The sequence below is a fragment of the Salmo salar genome, chromosome ssa18, assembly GCF_905237065.1.
Source record: "Salmo salar chromosome ssa18, Ssal_v3.1, whole genome shotgun sequence".
Lineage (NCBI taxonomy): Eukaryota > Metazoa > Chordata > Actinopteri > Salmoniformes > Salmonidae > Salmo > Salmo salar.
The window spans coordinates 55,171,132-55,193,015 of NC_059459.1; the positions used below are offsets into that span (position 1 = coordinate 55,171,132).

At 41.5% G+C, this 21,884-nt stretch overlaps 1 protein-coding gene across 1 annotated transcript in view; it reads right to left on the minus strand.

Moving 5' to 3' along the window:
• LOC106577496 (actin-binding LIM protein 2) overlaps positions 1 to 21,884 on the minus strand; it is a 110,198-nt gene that overhangs the window by 73,635 nt on the left and 14,679 nt on the right. The window lies entirely within an intron of this gene.

Sequence of the window (21,884 nt, forward strand, 5' to 3'; positions counted from 1 at the left end):
CAATATATCACTGCTAAAGCAGTATAGGCTATATATTTGCCAAGCGGACATACTACCGAACATTACTTCTGACAGCATTGACAGTCATAAGCATTTTAATAGACTTCACCATTTGAAACTCAAGCTTCTTTGAGACATAGTGAATATACAACAAGCTCTCACAGTCTCACGTTAGAATTAGACGTTCATCCATGTTTCTCAAACATCCATGTTTCTTTAAGGTTAAGTTAAAGCATTAAACCCAATTCTTTTGAAAGTTAAGGTTAAAGGGATAATCTACCTGCAGAAATAAAAATCATGAAACTCATGTCAATTTGGTGAACGCATATGTTCTGTGAAAATCGGGAAATCGAGTAGGAACGCATCATAGCTATATAATAATGACAAAGTCTAGATTTTGCTTAGATGTGCTAAATCTAAACATTGTACCAAATTATTCATCTCCGTTTCTCCTTCAAGTACCATGTCGCAATGCGCCGTGTCTGTAGGAAACGGACACGAAGATAGGAATTCCATTGGGCAATGAATGGAGAAACGCCCCACCCAACTAAGCTAATCGTCACGCAATCCGATTCTAATGGAGTTTCCCATCTCCTCAAAATTATATTTGTGTGAAAGCAACGTAACTCTGCTCTCGCTCTGGGCAGAGACGCCGATTATAGCTCGGTGGCAATTGAACTCTGTGCGAGAGACTCCTAAATGAATAGTGCAGTTTGTTTAGGTGATTTTACAGCTAGCTAGCTACTTCACATGCTAATATTGACGTTGGTATTATTGTGTATACTTATGTTTCGTAGCTAGCTACCTAGCTAGCCAGCCAGGTAGCCAGCCTGCCCAGGGAGAGAGAACATTGTATTGTGGGTTGTGTAGTAGACTTGAGCTGCAACAGATTTCCCAAAACGATTTTCACATCTTTGTTATTATGACAAAATGAAACATTTGTTCATAAAACATATTGTTTTCACATATTAGTGTTATTTAACACTGTTTAACATTGTTAATAATAGGAATTAGTGGTTTGGGGTGGATTATCCATTTAAGTTTAGGCATTAACTTAAATTTAGGCATTATCATTCTATTGATCTATTACATTCTGTAGAGCAGGGTTTTATTTAGTCTTCTAGGGCAACATACAGTGCATTCGGAAAGTATGCAGACCCACTGACTTTATCCACATTTTGTTACGTTACAGCCTTATTCTAAAATGTATTAAATCGTTTTTCCCCCCTCATCAACCTGCAAACAATACTCCATAATGTCAAAGCAAAAACAGGTTTAGAAAATGTTGCTCATTTATTAAATATAAAAACTGAAATATCACATTTACATAAGTATTCAGACCCTTTACAAAGTAATATGTTGAAGCACCTTTGGCAGCGATTACAGCCTTGAGTCTTGTTTGGTATGACGCTACAAGCTTGGCACACCTATATTTGGGGAGTTTCTCCCATTCTTCTCTGAAGATCCTCTCAAGCTCTGTCAGGTTGGATGGGGAACGTCGCTGCACAGTTTTTGTCAGGTCTCTCCAGAGATGTTTGATCAGGTTAAAGTTCGGGCTTTGGCCGGCTCACTCAAGGACATTCAGAGACTTGTCCAGAAGCACCTCTTGCATTGTCTTGGCTGTGTGCGCAGGGTCGTTGCCCTGTTGGAAGGTGAACCTTCGCCCCAGTCTGAGGTCCTGCGCGCTCTTGAGCAGGTTTTCATCAAGGATCTCTCTATACTTTGTTCCGTTCATCTTTCCCTCGATCCTGACTAGTCTCCCAGTCCCTGCCGCTGAAAAACATCCGCACAGCATGATGCTGCCACCACCATGCATCGGCGTAGAGATGGTGCCAGGTTTCCTCCAGATGTGACGCTTGGCATTCAGGCCAAAGAGTTCAAGCTTGGTTTCATCAGACCAGAGAATCTTGTTTCTCATGGTCTGGGAGTCCTTTAGGTGCCTTTTGGCAAACTAGAAGTGGGCTGTCATGTGCCTTTTACTGAGGAGTGGCTTCCATCTGGCCACTCTACCATAAAGGCTTGATTGGTAGAATGCTGCAGAGATGTCTGTCCTTCTGGAAGGTTCTCCCATCTCCACAGAGGAACTCTAGAGCTCTGTCAGAGTGACCATCGGGTTCTTGGTCACCTCCCTGACCAAGGCCATTCTACCCCGATTGCTCAGTTCTAGGAAGAGTCTTGTTGGTTCCAAACTTCTTTAATTTAAGAATGATGGAGGCCACTGTGTTCTTGGGGAACTTCAATGCTGCAGACATTTTTGGTACCTTTCCCCAAATCTGTGCCTAAACACAATCCTGTCTCGGAGCTCTACGGAAAATTCCTTCGACCTCATGGCTTGGTTTTTGCTCTGACATGCACTGTCAACTGTGGGACCTTCTATAGACAAGTGTGTGCCTTTCCAAATGTCCAGTCAATTGCATTTACCACAGGTGGACTCCAAGTTGTAGAAACATCTCAAGGATGATCAATGGAAACAGGATGCACCTGAGCTCAATTGCAAGTCTCATAGCAAAGGGTCTGAACACGTATGTAAATAAGTTATTTCTGTTTTTTATTTTTCATAAATTTGCAAACATTTCTAAAAACCTGTTTTCGCTTTGCCATTATGGGGTATTGTGTGTAGATTGACGAATACTTAAAAAAAAAAATCAATTTTATAATAAGGCTGTAACGTAAAAAGTCAAGGGGTCTGAATGCACTGTATAATGACAAAAGAGAAGCTACATAAATCTAATTATTGACAAGTTGACTAACAAATAGCCTACCAAAATGTCTGGAAAGTTAGAAGCAGAAACATATCTAAATCAGACAACAATAAAAAATCATGCACCCCGTCAGAAAAATAGTTCTGCCGTCTTTGAATGTAGTCTATAGCACATTTTCTATATTTGCGGGTTTGGGTTGAGTGCGGGCCTTAGAATTTCACTTTATCACATATATTCAGGTGGTTGCGGATGGGTTATTAACAATTGCGTGTGGGTGCGGGTGAACAAACAGCTGATCCGCGCACCACTAACTTACGCCCATCCACTATCCCCTTCTAAAATGTCATAGCAAAACCAAAACCTACTTGAAAGTAACAACGCTCACTGTTGCCCCTAGTGACCAGTTTCCACATCATCTCTCAACGTCCTTAGACATGGATAAACGTCGAATACTAACTTGTATCACGGGTGACCTGGCTAGAATATAAGTACTGAACATTAGTTCTGGAAGAATTGACAGTAGACTTCACAGTTTGAAACTCATGCAACTTTTGAGGTACAGAAAAGCATATGCCTACTGTATCAGCTACACATGTCTGTCTGGGTGGCCAGTGGTTATAGGAATAGCTCCAACTCTATCATCAGGTTTCCACACATGGAAAGAAGTAGCCAGTAATGAAAGTCTGTGGAATATGAATAATGGTATGACGGACAGAGGATACCTTTTTTGGGGGGAGTAGATCAGCTTTAATATTACAGATGGATTGTGGCTTTCATCAATGTAATTGTTTCCAATCCCCCAGGTATGTATGTATGCATGTATGTAATTACTGTATATATAAAATATTAATTAAAAAATATATATTTTCCTTTATTTTCCCCTTCTCCCGTAATTAGAGTAAACTAATGGAGAACAACACTTAGGCTTCTACTTACATTTTACAGACACAGTATATTTGACATTAGCTATCTTGTTATTTTTAGTTCCACCCTTCAGCTCCACTCAACTCCACCCATCTATCTCTGAACACCATCTAGTTTTGATTTCTATTTGCCATATATTTTTCAACTGTGCTATTTCACAAACATTCTGAACCTTTCTATTCTCATAGATTCTACAGATTGTAAAAGTATTATTATATTATTGATCAATTGACTATGACATTTCAAATCACACAGCAGTGATCCAGGTAAATGTTGCAATTCTTAAGCCATTCCAGAACCTGTGACCAAAAATAAGCTTCATATGGACAGTACCGAAACAAATTATCTAATGATTCTGTCTCTTCGCAGGAAAATCTGCAGAGCTGGGATGGTTGTATCCCCCATATATATAAATAACATTCTATTGATTGCAAGAATTTTATAACCATGTGCCATGGAATCGGTACATTAAATAAATCTCTTCCCAACTATTTTGCAATCTATATGGCACAGCTGTCAATTTTTTGGTCCTTTATTGAAACTGGTATACTTCTTTATTTTCACAATTTTCTTGAACCAATTTTGGTCTTTAATGCAGGGCCGACAGACAAGTTCCTTACTTTCTCCCCCTTCCATTTTTGCGGGAATGCTGCAATTGGTTGGTTGTAATTTTTTACATTTTACATTTTTTATTTTTTTTACATTTTTTTGTCATTTAGCAGACGCTCTTATCCAGAGCGACTTACAGTAGTGAATACATACATTTAATTTCATGCATTTTTTTTTTTGTTTGTAGTACTGGCCCCCCGTGGGAATCGAACCCACAACCCTGGCGTTGCACACACCATGCTCTACCAACTGAGCTACAGGGAAGGCTGTTGGGTAGAGTGTTGGGTAAAGCAGACAGTTCCATATATATTTTTTTTAGCTGCATCTGTGACATAACTCCACCAATCCTATTTACGATATACAGTGGGGGGGAAAAGTATTTGATCCCCTGCTGATTTTGTATGTTTGCCCACTTACAAAGAAATGATCAGTCTATAATTTTAATGGTAGGTTTATTTGAACAGTAAGAGACAGAATAACAAAAAAAATATCAAGGAAAACGTTTGTCAAAAATGTTATAAAATGATTTGCATTTTAATGAGGGAAATAAGTATTTGACCCCTCTGCAAAACATGACTTAGTACTTGGTGGCAAAACCCTTGTTGGCAATCACAGAGGTCAGACGTTTCTTGTAGTTGGCCACCAGGTTTGCACACATCTCAGGAGGGATTTTGTCCCACTCCTCTTTGCAGATCTTCTCCAAGTCATTAAGGTTTCGAGGCTGACGTTTGGCAACTCTAACCTTCAGCTCCCTCCACAGATTTTCTATGGGATTAAGGTCTGGAGACTGGCTAGGCCACTCCAGGACCTTAATGTGCTTCTTCTTGAGCCACTCCTTTGTTACCTTGGCCGTGTGTTTTGGGTCATTGTCATGCTGGAATACCCATCCACGACCCATTTTCAATGCCCTGGCTGAGGGAAGGAGGTTCTCACCCAAGATTTGACGGTATATGGCCCCGTCCTTTTATGCGGTGAAGTTGTCCTGTCCCCTTAGCAGAAAAACACCCCCAAAGCATAATGTTTCCACCTCCATGTTTGACGGTGGAGATGGTGTTCTTGGGGTCATAGGCAGCATTCCTCCTCCTCCAAACACGGCGAGTTGAGTTGATGTCAAAGAGCTCCATTTTGATCTCATCTGACCACAACACTTTCACCAGTTGTCCTCTGAGTCATTCAGATGTTCATTGGCAAACTTCAGACGGGCATGTATATGTGCTTTCTTGAGCAGGGGGACCTTGCAGTCGCTGCAGGATTTCAGTCCTTCACGGCGTAGTGTCTTACCAATTGTTTTCTTGGTGACTATGGTCCCAGCTGCCTTGAGATCATTGACAAGATCCTCCCGTGTAGTTCTGGGCTGATTCCTGACCGTTCTCATGATCATTGCAACTCCATGAGGTGAGTGAGATCTTGCATGGAGCCCCAGGCCGAGGGAGATTGACAGTTCTTTTGTGTTTCTTCCATTTGCGAATAATCGCACCAACTGTTGTCACCTTCTCACCAAGCTGCTTGCCGATGGTCTTGTAGCCCATTCCAGCCTTGTGTAGGTCTACAATCTTGTCCCTGACATCCTTGGAGAGCTCTTTGGTCTTGGCCATGGTGGAGAGTTTGGAATCTGATTGATTGCTTCTGTGGACAGGTGTCTTTTTTACAGGTAACAAGCTGCGGTTAGGAGCACACCCTTTAAGAGTGTGCTCCTAATCTCAGCTCGTTACCTGTATAAAAGACACCTGGGAGCCAGAAATCTTTCTGATTGAGAGGGGGTCAAATACTTATTTCCCTCATTAAAATGCAAATCAATTTATAACATTTCTGACATGTGTTTTTCTGGATTTTTTTGTTGTTATTCTGTCTCTCACTGTTCAAATAAACCTACCATTAAAATTATAGACTGATCCTTTCTTTGTCAGTGGGCAAACGTACAAAATCAGCAGGGGATCAAATACTTTTTCCCCCATTGTAATTTACAAAGATTATACTGTTTAAAAATAAATTCTCAAAAAATAATGGAAAAAGGAGACATTTATGAAGCGCCAAACTTCTCCCACCTTCTGGAGTCTCATTTAATTAAAACACCTCTACTGATTTGGAAAGATCAACGTTATCACTCGCTCTCTGCCTGTCTGTCTGTGTCACTCATTCGTCAATGTCATATTCGTCAATCTCATATTCAAGAAATAGTCTGTCTTTCTCTTTGCATTGGGTTTTTCTCTCTCTCTTTCATCTCGCCTCGTCCTGGCCTCTGGTCATCTCTCTCATTCTCTCGCTCTCCATTTCTCTGTCTCTCCTTCTCTCTCTCATGAATGATGTCAAACAGTGCTTTGTCGCTATTGAGGGATGAGCTTCCCAAGGACTGGACTGTAACAAAATGGAGGACACTACAATCTATTCTACCACCTCTGTCTTGGTATAACTTTCAACCCCCAAACCTTGCACATTCCTTTCTACTGACATCTAACTGCATATATTGAGTGTTTGTCTGTTATGCATTATAATTAGAGTTACAGGCAGCTGTTAATCGAACTAGAATTGAGATCAATAAACTTGAAGAGGATGACAAGAGCCATCTGCTATTTGTAATCCAACTACATCACAACACTAGAGTGTAAGATGTAAACAACAACATTCCCACAACACAGCTTTGCACAGGCATAAAATGTAACACATTTGGTTGTCATCATTCCACACGTGTCTGCAACATGTAGACAACAGGGAAGCAATTCTATAGTCAACGTGCGCATGACATACAAATACTTTACCATGGAGAGGAGATAATCAAATGTTAACAACAACAGAGGATTATTATCCCTGCCTGCCTGCCTGCCTGCCTGCCTGCGTGCCTGCGTGCGTGCGTACTCAAACATAAGGGTTCACCTAATGCTAATGATGATGTTATTGGATCATATCCATCTAGCAGGCCTCTCTACAACAATGGGTACTTCCACAGCTCCATCCATGTAGTCTCATTAGGCTGGAGACCAGTCATTCAAACACTGATGATCATAACATATTTCCAACTCAAGGACCTTAAAGGCCCAGGGTTTAACATTCCAGTAGCACAACAACAACAAAAACATTGAATAATGTAAATTGTATATGTAAAGTAGTTCTGTAGGTGAAATCGTTAGTAATGTAATGAATCATCTGCAATGCTGCACTATTCATCTCACAAGAATCTTTCTCTCTCCCTCTCCCTCACTCACTGTTGTACTGAGACGGCTGTAGGAGAGCATAACAGAGTGGAGGCGGAATAGAAGGAAGAGAGGAAGGAAGCATAGCTATGTGATCCTGAGTGTAGATACGTTAGACATTTAGTTGTAGTCTTCTGTGTGAATCAGCAGACACCATTTGTCAGTGTGTCGAAGCCAATACTGGATCTGCATTGCAAATTAACCAGCGATGACGAAGCTAGGTCTTCTGTCTGTCTGACACCACACTTCCAAAATGTCAAAGCAACACTATGTTTGGGTTTCTAGCATGACAAACATATGAAAATGTCTCTGATGTGTGCTATGACCCTACTCGTTGAGATTTCGTCTACAAAGACTTTGTTTCTTATATTGTACAATTCCAGTGAAATACAACAATGTTGGCTCTAAACCAATAGAGTTTCTGTTTCGATTTGCAAATCTTCCATTAACCCGGGTCTTCCTTTCCTGTGGCGGCTCATGAGAGCCAGTTTCATCATAGCGCTTCATGGTTTTTGCGACTGCACTTGAAGAAACTTTCAAGGTTCTTGAAATGTTCCGGGATTGACTGACCTACATGTCTTAAAGTAATAATGGACTGTTGTTTCTCTTTGCTTATATGAGCTGTTCTTGCCATAATATAGACTTGGTATTTTACCAAATAGGGCTATCTTCTGTACCATCCCTACCTTGTCACAACACGACTGATTGGCTGAAACGCATTAAGGAAAGAAATTCCACAAATGTACTTTTAACAAGGCCCACCGGTTAATTGAAATGCATTCCATGTGACTACCTCGTGAAGCTGGCTGAGAGAATGCCAAGAGTGTGCAAAGCTGTCATCAAGGCAAAGGGTGGCTACTTTGAAGAATCTCAAATATAAAATATATTTAGATTTCTTTAACACTTTTTTGGTTACTACATGATTCCATATGTGTTATTTCATAGTTTTGATGTCTTCACTATTATTCTACAATGTAGAAAATAGTAAAAAAATAAAGAAAAACCCTTGAATGAGTAGATGTGTCCAAACTTTTGACTGGTACTGTAAATATTAGATTGAGCAATGTAGGCATTGACTAAAATACAGTATATACATATGAGATGAGTAAAGCAGTATGTAAACATTATTTAAAGTGACTAGTGTTCCCTTCTTAGAGTGGCCAGTGATTCCAAGTCTATGTATATAGGGCAGCAGCCTCTAAGGTGCATGGTTAGAAGCAGGCTAGTGATGGCTTTTTAACAGTCTGATGGCCTTGAGATAGAAGCTGTTTTTCAGTCTCTCGGTCCCAGCTTTGATGCACCTGTACTGACTGACCTCACCTTCTGGATGGTAGAGGGGTTAACAGGCAGTGGCTCGGGTGGTTGATGTCCTTGATCTTTTTGGCCTTCCTGTGACATCGGGTGCTGTAGGTGACCTGGAGAGCGGGTAGTTTTCCCCCGGTGATGCGTTGGGCAGACGGCACCACCCTCTGGAGAGCCCTGTGGTTGCAGGCGGTGCAGTTGCCCTACCAGGCGGTGATACAGCCCAACAGGATGCTCTCAATTGTGCATCTGTAAAAGTTTGAGGGTTTTATGGGCAAAGCCAAATTTCTTCAGCCTCCTGAGGTTGAAGAGGCTCTGTTGCGCCTTCTTCGCCACACTGTCTGTGTGGGTAGACCATTTCAGATTGTCAGTGATGTGTACGCCGAGGAACTTGAAGCTTTCCACCTTCTCCACTACGGTCCCGTCGATGTGGATAGGGGCGTGCTCTCTCTGCTGTTTCCTGAACTCTACAATCAACTCCTTTGTTTTGTTGACGTTGAGTGAGATGTTATTTTCCTGGCACCACTCTCCCAGGGCCCTCACTTCCTCCCTGTAGACTGTCTCGTCATTGTTGGTAATCAGGCCTACTACTGTTGTGTAGTTTGCAAACCTGATGATTGAGTTTGAGGCATGTGTGGCCACGCTGTCAAGGGTGAACAGGGAGCACAGGAGGGGGCTGAGCACGCACCCTTGTGGGACCACTGTGTTGAGGATCAGCGAAGTGGACGTGTTGTTTCCTACCTTCACCCCCTGGGGACGGCCCGTCAGAAAGTCCAGGACCCTGTTGCACAGGGCGGGGTTCAGACCCAGGGCCCTGAGCTTAATGATGAGTTTAAAGGGTACTATGGTGTTGAATGCTAAGCTATAGTCAATGAACAGCAGTCTTACATAGGTATTCCTCTTGTTCAGATGGGATAGTGCAGTGTGAACAACACCATAATAGGAATACACGTCACCAGAACATTCTCTATCCTCTCCCCTTAACCTTGACCTCACACTTACCCCTCATATTCCAACTGCACAATCAGTTGATTATGATGCAAATCATGCACACGATTAATCAGTGGTGTCTCACTGGAGTAATTCATATGGCACATCACAGGGTCATAAAACAGACTGTTAATGAAGGAATGCATGGAAACCACAGTGTGATGGACGTGACCAGTTATCATAAAAATCCCACTTCAAAAGGATCCAGGCGGTGATGTATGCCCATATAACTCATGTAAATACTGGGATTGAGGGATACTGGGATGGGGAATGGGTTATGGATGAGTACCGAGCCCACAAGGGTGATTCAATCCACACACACACACACACACAGAGACAGAGACAGAGAGAGAAAATAAGAATAAAAATGCACCACCAAATCCTAACCCCTCTCCTATGCCCTCTGGTCATATAGAACTGAACCAAATGCCAGCAGAGAGAGGGATGGGATGAGGAGTGAAGAGGGCACCTTGAGCTAAGAGGGACCCTGGCATTGAAGACGTTCACCTGAAAGAGATGCGGGGAGGGGTGAGTGAGTAGGTGAGTGGAAGACTCTAGGTCGAGAGTCTAGCATCTTACCTTGTGATAGCCAGAGGTGGGCTTTAAAAAGGATGGCCAAAGTACTACTTAACTTAAAACTCTTCTATATCTCAGGGCGGCCTTTCAGGACTGTGTGCAGTCACTGTAGCCTACTCCCTCCTCAATGCACAGCTTGCGAGGAGAGAAAAGGAGAAAGGGGGCTAGTTTGTTATTGTGAGCGGGTATGTTAAAAACCGCACGCACACATGAAATGGGCAGAAAACGAGTAACTCCCTGAGAGAAACGGGTTGCTAAGAGAAGTTGGCACTGGCTGCGAGGGATTCAAAAGGACATAATAACTCCAGAATTATTTCTCCATGGCAACGGGAGTTCAGTTAAATTGTATCAGAATATCAAACTCTCTCATTTACCCACTATTGTTGTTCATAAAGGCCAATGATATTCATGACTATTTACTAAATGAATGGAGAGAAGGAAGAGAGAGAGTGTGAGAGAGTGATGATGAATATAGCTGATGATGTAGTGCTTTCTTCTATTCCCTTATCCATTTTCTAGATTGCAAACATCTGAAAGAGCCAGTACTCTGTGTGTGTGAAAGTACAGTATAATAGCATACGGTTTATTACAGTTTGCACACACACACACACACACAAGCTCTCACACACACACGCTCACACACTGCCCTGCATGAATTAATATACAACACCACACAGTAAATTCCCAGCCCCATTTTCACTTTCTGCAGCCAAAAGGATTTTTCCTGGCCAATGTTGTTTAGCTAAATTGTTACTTGTTATAGTGTTGGGTGCTTTTGAAGCCCAGTAAGAGTGTGGAGTCCAAATCAATAAAGTCATTTAGGACTCCAAAACAAGCTGGAGAGCCAATAAGAATAATTAATATCCAAGGCCAAACTCCATTCCCACAGTGTGGAGACCCAAGCCCACACATACAAACTACAGGTCCGAATGGTATAGTAACATTATGGATGCAGTAGTGGAGGAATTACCATAAGCAGAAACTCTGCGTGTGTGTTTGCCCGCTTGCCTAAGCTGATGCTCCACAGTGGTGGGAGAAGGAGGATAAATGAGGTTGTAACCCATGGTGATGGTTGGCGAGGGGGGGGGGGTTGCCAAGGGAGATGGGGATGGAGGGATAGAGCGTGCCAGAGAAGGAGTGCAGACAGTTCTGTACACAGTGAGTAAGAGAATGTTCTGAACTGACTCTGAGCTTTTCTCCCTCAATGTTTTCTCTACCCCTGTTCCCATATTTCCAAGTTGTCATTTACACTTTAGAACTATGGACCAGTGAATTTTACAGATTCACTTTTAGACAGTTAGGGCCAACACTGTGCAGTCTTGTTCTTTAATATCTGAAAGGGGGGGTTGTTAGGTAGTTAGTTGTAAGATCTAAAATACAGGTCTACATATGACCTCAGTGTGACGCTGTGACCTGTGATGCAATGAACCTCACCTGGCAACAGGGAAATAGGCAGTACCAAAAGAGTTTCAAATGAGTCTAAGTTCCAATGAGAGGTGCAAGAAGAGTCCAAACACTGATGGAGAAACACTCTCAGGCTTAGGGAGGAGAAGATGAGGAGAAGAGGAAGATGAGTCAGACACTGCCTTCCCTGTACATTCAGCAGGCCATCCACCATCTTGACCCACTTTACCACTCCGAATACGCCAGAGAGAACGTGTGGGTGTGTGCTACTGTACAAGAAACATGGGGAAACCCTGCAGTCAACCCACACCATCGAAATACACAACCTAAATCTACCATAAGGAGATACAAAAAAAAAAGGATAAAAGAGGAGACTACACAGCCTGGAAATATATATATATATCTCTCTCTCTCTCTCTCTGCTAAGTTAACCCCCCAACACGACACTGCTGCTAGCCTGATATAAAGGATTAACTGAGCAGCAGCAGGGATTCACCATCTAGTCATCTATTAGCCACTGCACCCCACTGCCAGCTAATGGCAACCTGATCTCCCATAGTCTCCCAGTCATAGCACAGAATCAAAGTCATTTCAAAGCACAAACTCTGTTGACCCACTTTTGGGCTATATTTTTACTTCTGTAATAATACAGGGAGCCGACTGTGATTTGGATATGTTAATCCGGTTAATGTGTTCATTCAGAGGGGACTAGGAATGTTCTGGAAGAAAGGGTTCAGTTTGGGTTGTTGATGACACAGCAGATCGGTGCAATAGCTAGCTTGGAGCTAACTCATCAATAGTCAAACACTGTTGGGTGAGAGGCTGAGGCTGCCAGGCTGTGTAGAAAATGGCACCCTATTCCCTACATATTCCACAACTTTTAAGTGTGCCATTTGGGACACAACCTCTGTTCTGCTGTAGGGGTTTTATCTCCCTCCACAGATACAGAGGCACGAGAAGGAATACCTCAGTCAGATGGGAGTATCATGTGTGCTGGCTGGCGATCGCTCTCTCTCTCTCGCTCTACACATTTTGCCATGATTTATGCCATGTTAATATGACATCTGAGTGAGAGTGACTAACAAATGGGGGCTCAGTCGGTAATTCAACCATGATCAGCTAGCTGACTAGATTTACTTACAAATCTAAAAATGTTAGCTGACGTAGCAGTGTTAATTTCGTAATCAATAACTATGACGAAAAATACTTGTCCTATTATTCCTTAGTAAAACTATGACGGTAATTAGATGCCCTGGGAAAAAAAGCAATACCTGGTATAAATTACTTTTAATTTTAATTGACGAAAATGGGACGAGACAAGAATTCCACGTGAGACTGATGGAGATTTAGTTTGACATCTGTTTTGTCCAATCATAAGTATGCACGCATGCAGAATATTTCATACTAACCTCTCATTGGCAGAATTGACATCTTTCAGCTGTGCGGTCTAATTGAGCTGATCCGCCCGGCTCTCCCACGCAGCTCCCAGGCGGTCACTTCAGTCACTCGTCTATCTTTTGAACTGATGTGAAGCCAGGTGACTTGACTTGTAACTGAACCTCAACTGAAACAATGTTTACACTCTCTCTTACTTTCTTGTAGGCTATTTTTCCTTTGATCACATCAGAAGCTCTATTTTCCCATGTGTGCTTTTATTCATTCCTCTGTGTTGCCGCTCTCGTCCGCAAATGAGAGTTGCAATGTTTTTTTTAAATTAGGAGCGCACAAGATGGAAGTTAAGAGGTAGCCTAAATATTCATTATTTAATAGTAAAAAATCTATTTACTATTATGTGACTAAAATGGCTGTGATTAAAACTAGACAAAAATAGTTTGTGGAGTTTCAGTCGACTAATAATAACTAAAACTAACGAAGGATGAAATGACTCATATGACTGAGAAAAAAAGGTATTTTAAGACTAAAACTAAGACCAAACCCAAATCTAAAATAGCTGCCAAAATGAAAACTGTGACATGCGCTAATTGAGTGACTGTCAGTGACTGACATTAGAGAAAAACTGTTGATGCACAGCCAAATTTCGAAATTGCTACTTTTATATTCTATACTGAACAAAAATATAAGCGCAACATGTAAAGTGTTGGTCCCATGTTTCATGAGCTGAAATAAAAGATCCAACATTTTCTATACGCACAAAAATGATCTCAAATTTGGTGCACAAATTTGTTTACGTCCCTGTTAGTGAGCATTTCTCCTTTGCCAAGATAATCTATCCACCTGACAAGTGTGGCATATTAAGAAGCTGATTTAAACAGCATGATCATTACACCGGTGCACCTTCTGCTGAGGACAATAAAAGGACACTCTAAAATGTGCAGTTTTTTCACTCAACACAATGTCACAGATGTCTCAAGTTTTGAGGGAGCGTGCAATTGGCATGCTGACCGCAGTAATGTCCACCAGAGCTGTTGCCAGATCATTTAATGTTCATTTCTCTACCATAAGCCGAGAAATTGGCAGTATGTGCAACTGGCCTCTTAACCGCAGACCACGTGTAACCCCGCTAGCCCAGGACCTCCACATCCGTCTACTTCACCTGCGGGATCGTCTGAGGGGAGGTGGGTCAGGGTGCTTAGGAGTATTTCTATCTGTAATAAAGCCCTTTTGTGGGGGAAAATGTGGATGCCCTCCCAGGCCCACCCAATTGTTGCGGTTACATTTATATTTTTGTTCAGCATACTAGTTTAACTCTCTATAGTAAGTTGAGATCCCGACTGAGTTCCATTATGTCGCTTATGCATGGAACCGGCCCTGGCCACACACAACACGCGCACACCCCACACACACACACACACACACACACACACACACACACACACAAAAATGCATTGATGAATAATTCAGAAAACCTCATTGATTTTCAGTCTCTGTCTCTGTGGTAACCTGAGCAAGGTCTAAAGAGCAAAGTTAGCTGTCCAGTCAAGTGACTATCCACACTGATGGACTTCTATCTCAAACAACATGTCCTCATTACCACTTAACCTTTTACTGCAGTGGGTTAAATCAGGATCAAACAAATCTACTTTGAAAAGTATACACCCCACACACATGGTTATGGGCTTAAAACCTGTTGGGGCTCGGGGGCAGTATTGAGACATTTAAAAAAAAATATGTGCCCATTTTTAACTGCCTCCTACACCAACTCAGAAGCTAGGATATGCATATTATTAACACATTCGGATAGAAAACACTCTGAATTTTCTAAAACAGTTTGAATGGTGTCTAAGTATAACAAAACTCATATTGCAGGCAAAAACCTGTGAAAAATAGATTTAAAAAAATGTGAATTTTGTGACTGTACTATTTAGTGTCATTGTTTTATAGATACCATAGTGAGAAAGGATTCATTTCGCAACACCTACGGCTTCCACTAGATGTCAACGATCTTTATAAAGTTGTTTGAAGCGTCTATGATAAACAGAGAGCAAATCGGAATGCAAGGAAATAGACATGTCAGCACTTCAATTTTTTTGCGCCGGCGCATAAATCTGAGAAGCGTGAGTTTGTCATCATTGTTTATCTAGACATAGGATAGGTTGTGTGAAAATATTACTGATGTTTAACGTTAAAAATGGACCAAAAGATTAATGCTAAACAACATTTGACATGTTTGAACGAACGTAAATAGATTATTTACTAGGTTTTTTTAGCTTTTCGGCGTGATTTTACACCCCCCCCCCACCACGTTTTGTGGGAGCATAATGAACGCTAAGTACTTGGTGTTATTTGGACATAAATTATGAACTTTGTCAAAAGAAACCACATTTGTTCCGGACCTGGGATTCCTGGCAGTGCCTTCTGATGGAGATAATCAAAGGTAAGGGGATATTTACAATGTTATTATCGATATTAGATGATGCTAACTGTATAGCATAGCTTATTGTTCTTAGCATAGCACCCCGTTTATTGCAAAATGTGATTTCCCAGTAAAGTTATTTTGAGATCTGGCCATTCGGTAGCAATTACGAGATGATAATATATTATTCTTTGAATGACAATATTATAATTTACCAATGTTTTCGAATAGTAATTTTGTTATGTTCACCGGAAGCATTTCAGAGAAGAAAAAAATCTGAATTTCACGCTACTGTAAAATGCTGTTTTTGGATATAAATATGAACTTGATGGAACAAAAAATGCATGTATTGTATAACATAATGTCCTAGGAGTGTCATCTGATGGAGATTGACAAAGGTTAGTGCATAATTCTAGCTGGTTTCTGCTTTTGGTGACGCCTGACCTTGAATTGAAAATGGATGTTTGTACTTTTGTGGCTATGTACTGTCCTAACATAATCTAACTTTATGCTTTTGCCGTAAAGCCTCTTTGAAAATCGAACAATGTGGTTAGATTAAGGAGATGTTTATCTTTTAAATTGTGTAAAATAGTTGATTGTTTGAGAAATTGAAATTATTCGATTATTGATGTTTTGAATTTCCAGCCTTGTTAGCAATCCCGACTCGGGGTTCATTGCTAACCTGTAGCCCCAACAGGTTAAAAAAGAAGACGCCTTTACCATGTCAGATATAGTTGAAAACGTATTCAATTTTGAGTTTGCATCTTTATATATTACACTTTCCAAGATTGTGCAAAGCTGTCATCAAGGCAAAGGGTGACTTACTTTGACGAATCTAAAATCTTTTTGTTGACTACATGATTCCATATGTGTTATTTCATAGTTTTGATGTCTTCACTATTATTCTACAATGTAGAAAATAGTTTAAAAAAAATGAAAAACCCTAAAATGAGTAGGTATGTCTAAACTGTTGACTGGTACTGTACATCACAGAAGGCGGAAATATAACAAAACTGTTTGACAAAGAAACATCAGATTTTCGGTGGCTTTTTTGAAACAATGTTTAATTATGTAATTATGAGAATATTAATAACATTCCACCCATGAGGCCACTAGGTCATTTGACTGCAAGAAAGGGCTACAGCAGTCCCCACCACTCTCTCATGTTCAACATTAAAGACTTGAGGAAGTTGGAATACCTTATTGCAGTATCAAGACTAATGGGTTATTATTCTCTCTTGGTGTGTTTTTGTTGTTGCTGTACTTGACCTTGGTGAAACCCGTAACATTTATAATTCAAATTACAGGGTCTACTGAGTTAATTTAGTCAAGATTAAATCACATTTCCAGAGGAAGGAACTGCCCAACATCATGATGACTGAGGGCCTTTATGTTACTATGGCAATGAGCCTTCAAAAGCCACAAACATCAAACGCCAACGCCTTAATAATGACCTAGCTGCCATTTTGCACAAGGCTGCTGAATTCCTGTGTCACTGTGTCTCAGAGGAGAGGAGGTCCCTGTTCCAGGTGTCACATGCCATTGTGACATTCCCCATCTGTTCCTCACATGCAGTGCTAACATGTCTGACATGTCCGGCCATAAAAACAACCTATCCCTGAGGACATGCTAGCTAGTTAGCAGTTAGTTTTTACTTCAGAGCTAACATTTCAACCTCTGAAGGGGTGCTAGCTAGCCTGGTCTCAGATCTGTTTGTGCTTTTGCCAACTTTATCGTTATTGTCAAGCCAAACATGCATGACAATTACATAAGGAGTTGTCAAGAGAGCAGAAACAGACTGACACCCAGGCTAGATGTTAGCTAGTTAGGTCAAACCCAACAACTGACATTCTGACTCACTAGAAATGACATGCCCACTGGACTGACGTCACTTAATGTTCTCTTTGAAGTTAGACCACAAAGTCCTGAACACAGTATTGATGTTGCAAATGTGAATTTATTGCCTTGGTGAAAAGACCTTCACGGTTGAAAGGTTATGTGTCTCAATATGTGAGCTGAAGGCATTAAATTCACTTTTGGGAGGAGCAATATTGGGTAGTGGAGTTTTTTGTTTGGTTCTTAATGCCTCGTTGATTGTTCAGGCACCACATTACATTTTGGCTGTGTATTGCCCGTTTTTTGGAGTGCTAATTTCACTTTGAAGGAATTGCTAGTTGTCATGAACGTAATAACACACTTGGGAAGAGTAATACTGATTTATTTTACTTTCTCCATATAATTCATGCTTTACGTAGTAGTGCTAACTTTTATATGCAGCCTACATATTGCAGAAAAATGTATTTCTTGCCAAAGGCAAAGTATTCATCTATGAAAGAAACTATTGAAGTCTGGAAGAAATTGTAGGCTATATCACACAGGTGATGTAAGGGACTCTTTGGAAAATTGGACAGACAGCTACTGTGAAATACACACATGTAGACGCCTAGACGGCTATGACAGACACAGGATGGAGCTGCTTTGATAAAGGCATAAATAAAGGATCAGCCTATTTCTCTGGCACGATTTGTGTCTGCCTATATCTGGTTCATAAAACACACAGAGTGTGAGAATGGGTTAGATATATCAGGGTTGAATGAAATATTTGGAGTTATTTATAACGTTCTCTGAAGAAACTGAGTCTCGAAAGGTGTGTACGTGTTTGGTTATGTGTGTGTGCATATTAGCCAATCCTCATGAAATCTGTCTGAAGATGTTCTGTTCTGAGCCATCACCAAACCCTCTCTCCACTTTTAGACACTAACTTACTTTTGTACACTTACTTACACAACTTGAAATAAATAAAAGCATTGGAATTTTTGTTTTTCATTACAATAGCTTCTATTTCAGGGGTATGACCTTGAGATATAAAGAAGAAATTGACTGTAGCACTGGGACATCAAAAGGCCATCCAGAGACCATTTTTGCCATGAAACACTGTATTGTCTTCAATTACCTGATGATTATTGCAGATATCCCCCTTGTGACCCTCACACAGCCTCAAATTGAAAGCTGAAAGAACATGATAAAATGCCCTAATAAAGTTGACTTTTGTTACAGTAACTGCAGAGGTATGAGGATATATTATAGTAAGTTCCCTCTGGAGAAAGGAATGAAAGAAATAGAAAATATACTATGATTGCCCATATATCTGTGATTTAATTCAGGAAACTAGGTGTGAAATAAAAAATGACTCAGAATGAACTGTCTAGACACCCAAGACCTTGAAATGTGAAATTGGATCGGAGAGAACATTGCGTCACTACTGTGCAGTTCATTGAGTACAACACAATCACATCAGAAGGTTATCCACCACAATGGCTCTTGCTTTTCAATCAACCAATCAAATGTATTTATGAAGCTCTTTTTTACATCAGCAGATGTCACAAAGTGTTATACAGAAACCCAGCCTAAAACCCCAAACAACAAGCAATGCAGATGTAGAAGCTTTTGTTAAAAGCTATTAAAACCTTCCCCAACCAGAAACCCTGGATTGATGGCAGCATTTTCGCAAAACTGAAAGCGCGAACCACTGCTTTTAATCAGGGCAAGGCGACCGGAAACATGACCGAATACAAACAGTGTAGCTATTCCCTCCACAAGGCAATCAAACAAGCTAAGCATCAGTATGGAGACAAAGTAGAGTCACAATTCAATGGCTCAGACACGAGAGGTATGTGCCAGGGTCTACAGTCAATCACGGACTACAAAAAGAAAACCAGCCCTGTCGCGGACCACGTTGTCTTGCTCCCAGACAAACTAAACAAGTTCTTTGCTCGCTTTGAGGACAATACAGTGCCACCGACACGGCCTGCAGGCTCTCCTTCACTGCAGCCAACGTGAGTAAAATATTTAAACGTGTTAACCCTCGCAAGGCTGCCAGCCCAGACGGCATCCCTAGCCGCGTCCTCAGAGCATGCGCAGACCAGCTGGCTGGTGTGTTTACGGACATATTCAATCAATCCTTATCCCAGTCTGCTGTTCCCACATGCTTCAAGAGGGCCACCATTGTTCCTGTTCCCAAGAAAGCTAAGGTAACTGAGCTAAATGACTATCGCCCTGTAGCACTCACTTCCGTCATCATGAAGTGCTTTGAGAGACTAGTCAAGGACCATATCACCTCCACCCTAGACCCACTCCAATTTGCTTACCGCCCCAATAGCTCCACAGACGACGCAATCGCAATCACACTGCCCTAACCCATCTGGACAAGAGGAATACCTATGTAAGAATGCTGTTCATCGACTACAGCTCAGCATTTAACACCATAGTACCCTCCAAACTCGTCATTAAGCCCGAGACCCTGGGTCTCGACCCCGCCCTGTGCAACTGGGTCCTGGACTTTCTAACGGGCCGCCCCCAGGTGGTGAGGGTAGGAAACAACATCTCCACCCCGCTGATCTTCAACACTGGGGCCCCACAAGGGTGCATTCTCAGCCCTCTCCTGTAGTCCCTGTTCACCCATGACTGCGTGGCCATGCACGCCTCCAACCCAATCATCAAGTTTGCAGACGACACTACAGTGGTAGGCTTGATTAACAACAACAACGAGACGGCCTACAGGGAGGAGGTGAGGGCCCTCGGAGTGTGGTGTCAGGAAAATAACCTCACACTCAATGTCAACAAATCAAAGGAGATGATCGTGGACTTCAGGAAACAGAGGGAGCAGCCCCCTATCTACATCGACGGGACAGTTGTGGAGAAGGTGGAAAGTTTTAAGTTCCTCGGCGTACACATCACGGACAAACTGAAATGGTCCACCCACACAGACAGCGTGGTGAAGAAGGCGCAGCAGCGCCTCTTCAACCTCAGGAGGCTGAAGAAATGTGGCTTGTCACCAAAAACACACAAACTTTTACAGATGCACAATCGAGAGCATCCTGTCGGGCTGTATCACCGCCTGGTACGGAAACTTCTCCACCCACAACCGTAAGGCTCTCCAGAGGGTAGTGATGTCTGCCCAACGCATCACCGGGGGCAAACTACCTGCCCTCCAGGACACCTACACCACCCGATGTCACAGGAAGGCCAAAAAGATCATCAAGGACAACAACCACCCGAGCCACTGCCTGTTCACCCCGCTACCAACCAGAAGGCAAGGTCTCTAGCCACTTTAATAATTAAAAATTTGATGTAATAAATGTGTCACTAGCCACTTTAAACAATGCCACTTTATATAATGTTTGCATACCCTACATTACTCATCTCATATGTATATACTGTACTCTATACCATCTACTGCATATTGCCTATGCCGTTCGGCCATCGCTCATCCATATATTTTTATGTACATATTGTTATTCATTCCTTTACACTTGTGTGTATAAGGTAGTTGTTGTGAAATTGTTAGATTACTTGTTAGATATTACTGCATGGTCGGAACTAGAAGCACAAGCATTCCGCTATAGTCGCATTAACATCTGCTAACCATGTGTATGTGACAAATAAAATTTGATTTCATTTGATTTGTGGACAATTTATGTTGTTCTGTATTGCATAGAGCACTATTACTCAATTCAATATCCTCATACACAAAGACCCATGGGTGGTCACACACACATACACAAACTCGCTCACACACACACACACACACACACACACACACACCAGACATGAGTGTAACATGGTTTGGCAGGACAGCTATGGAGAGCTTCCTCAAGGGAAAGCTGAATGAACAGAGCTCTGTTTGGCATGTTAAGCTGAGATAACTCGGCTCATTTGGGAGGATTTGCCTTGGATGAAAATGACAAAGACGGTGCTTAGCTAAAACAGAAACACACACACAGACACGGCACAACTTTTTCACAGGCAAAGTCTGAAGTTCAACTGAATGTAGTGAAGCAAGCTGCAGTTGTTTAGATAAGGAGTCAGTATTACACCTGTACAGTAGTTATAATCTTTGGTGCTGGAGGATAGGCCTCTATCAGCCGCCTGAGGGGAAACCCAAGTACCTAAAGAAAGGTGGTGCACAAATATCCGTGTGTGTACCTAAAGAAAGGTGGTACACACATATGCGTGTGTGTATGTATGTATAGTGCAAGCCAGTAGTGATGGGAGAAAAAAATCTATACAGTTACATATGACAATATTATATACATTAAAAAAAATGTATTATACATTTTAGCTAAGTAGCATTAGCAAGCCCTAGTCTGCTGTACCTGCACCAAAACTTTTGTATTTTTCATCCTACAGCTTGTTCTCCATCTTCTTTTTAAATAGTGAGCTAACATGTTTTCAGCACTTTTATTTCCATTACAAATTGTCTCATGCTCTCTCTTGTCTCTCTGCAAGAGACATACAGTGCCTTCAGAAAGTATTCAGACCTCTTTACTTTTTCCACATTTTGTTACGTTACAGCCTTATTCTAAAATTATTATT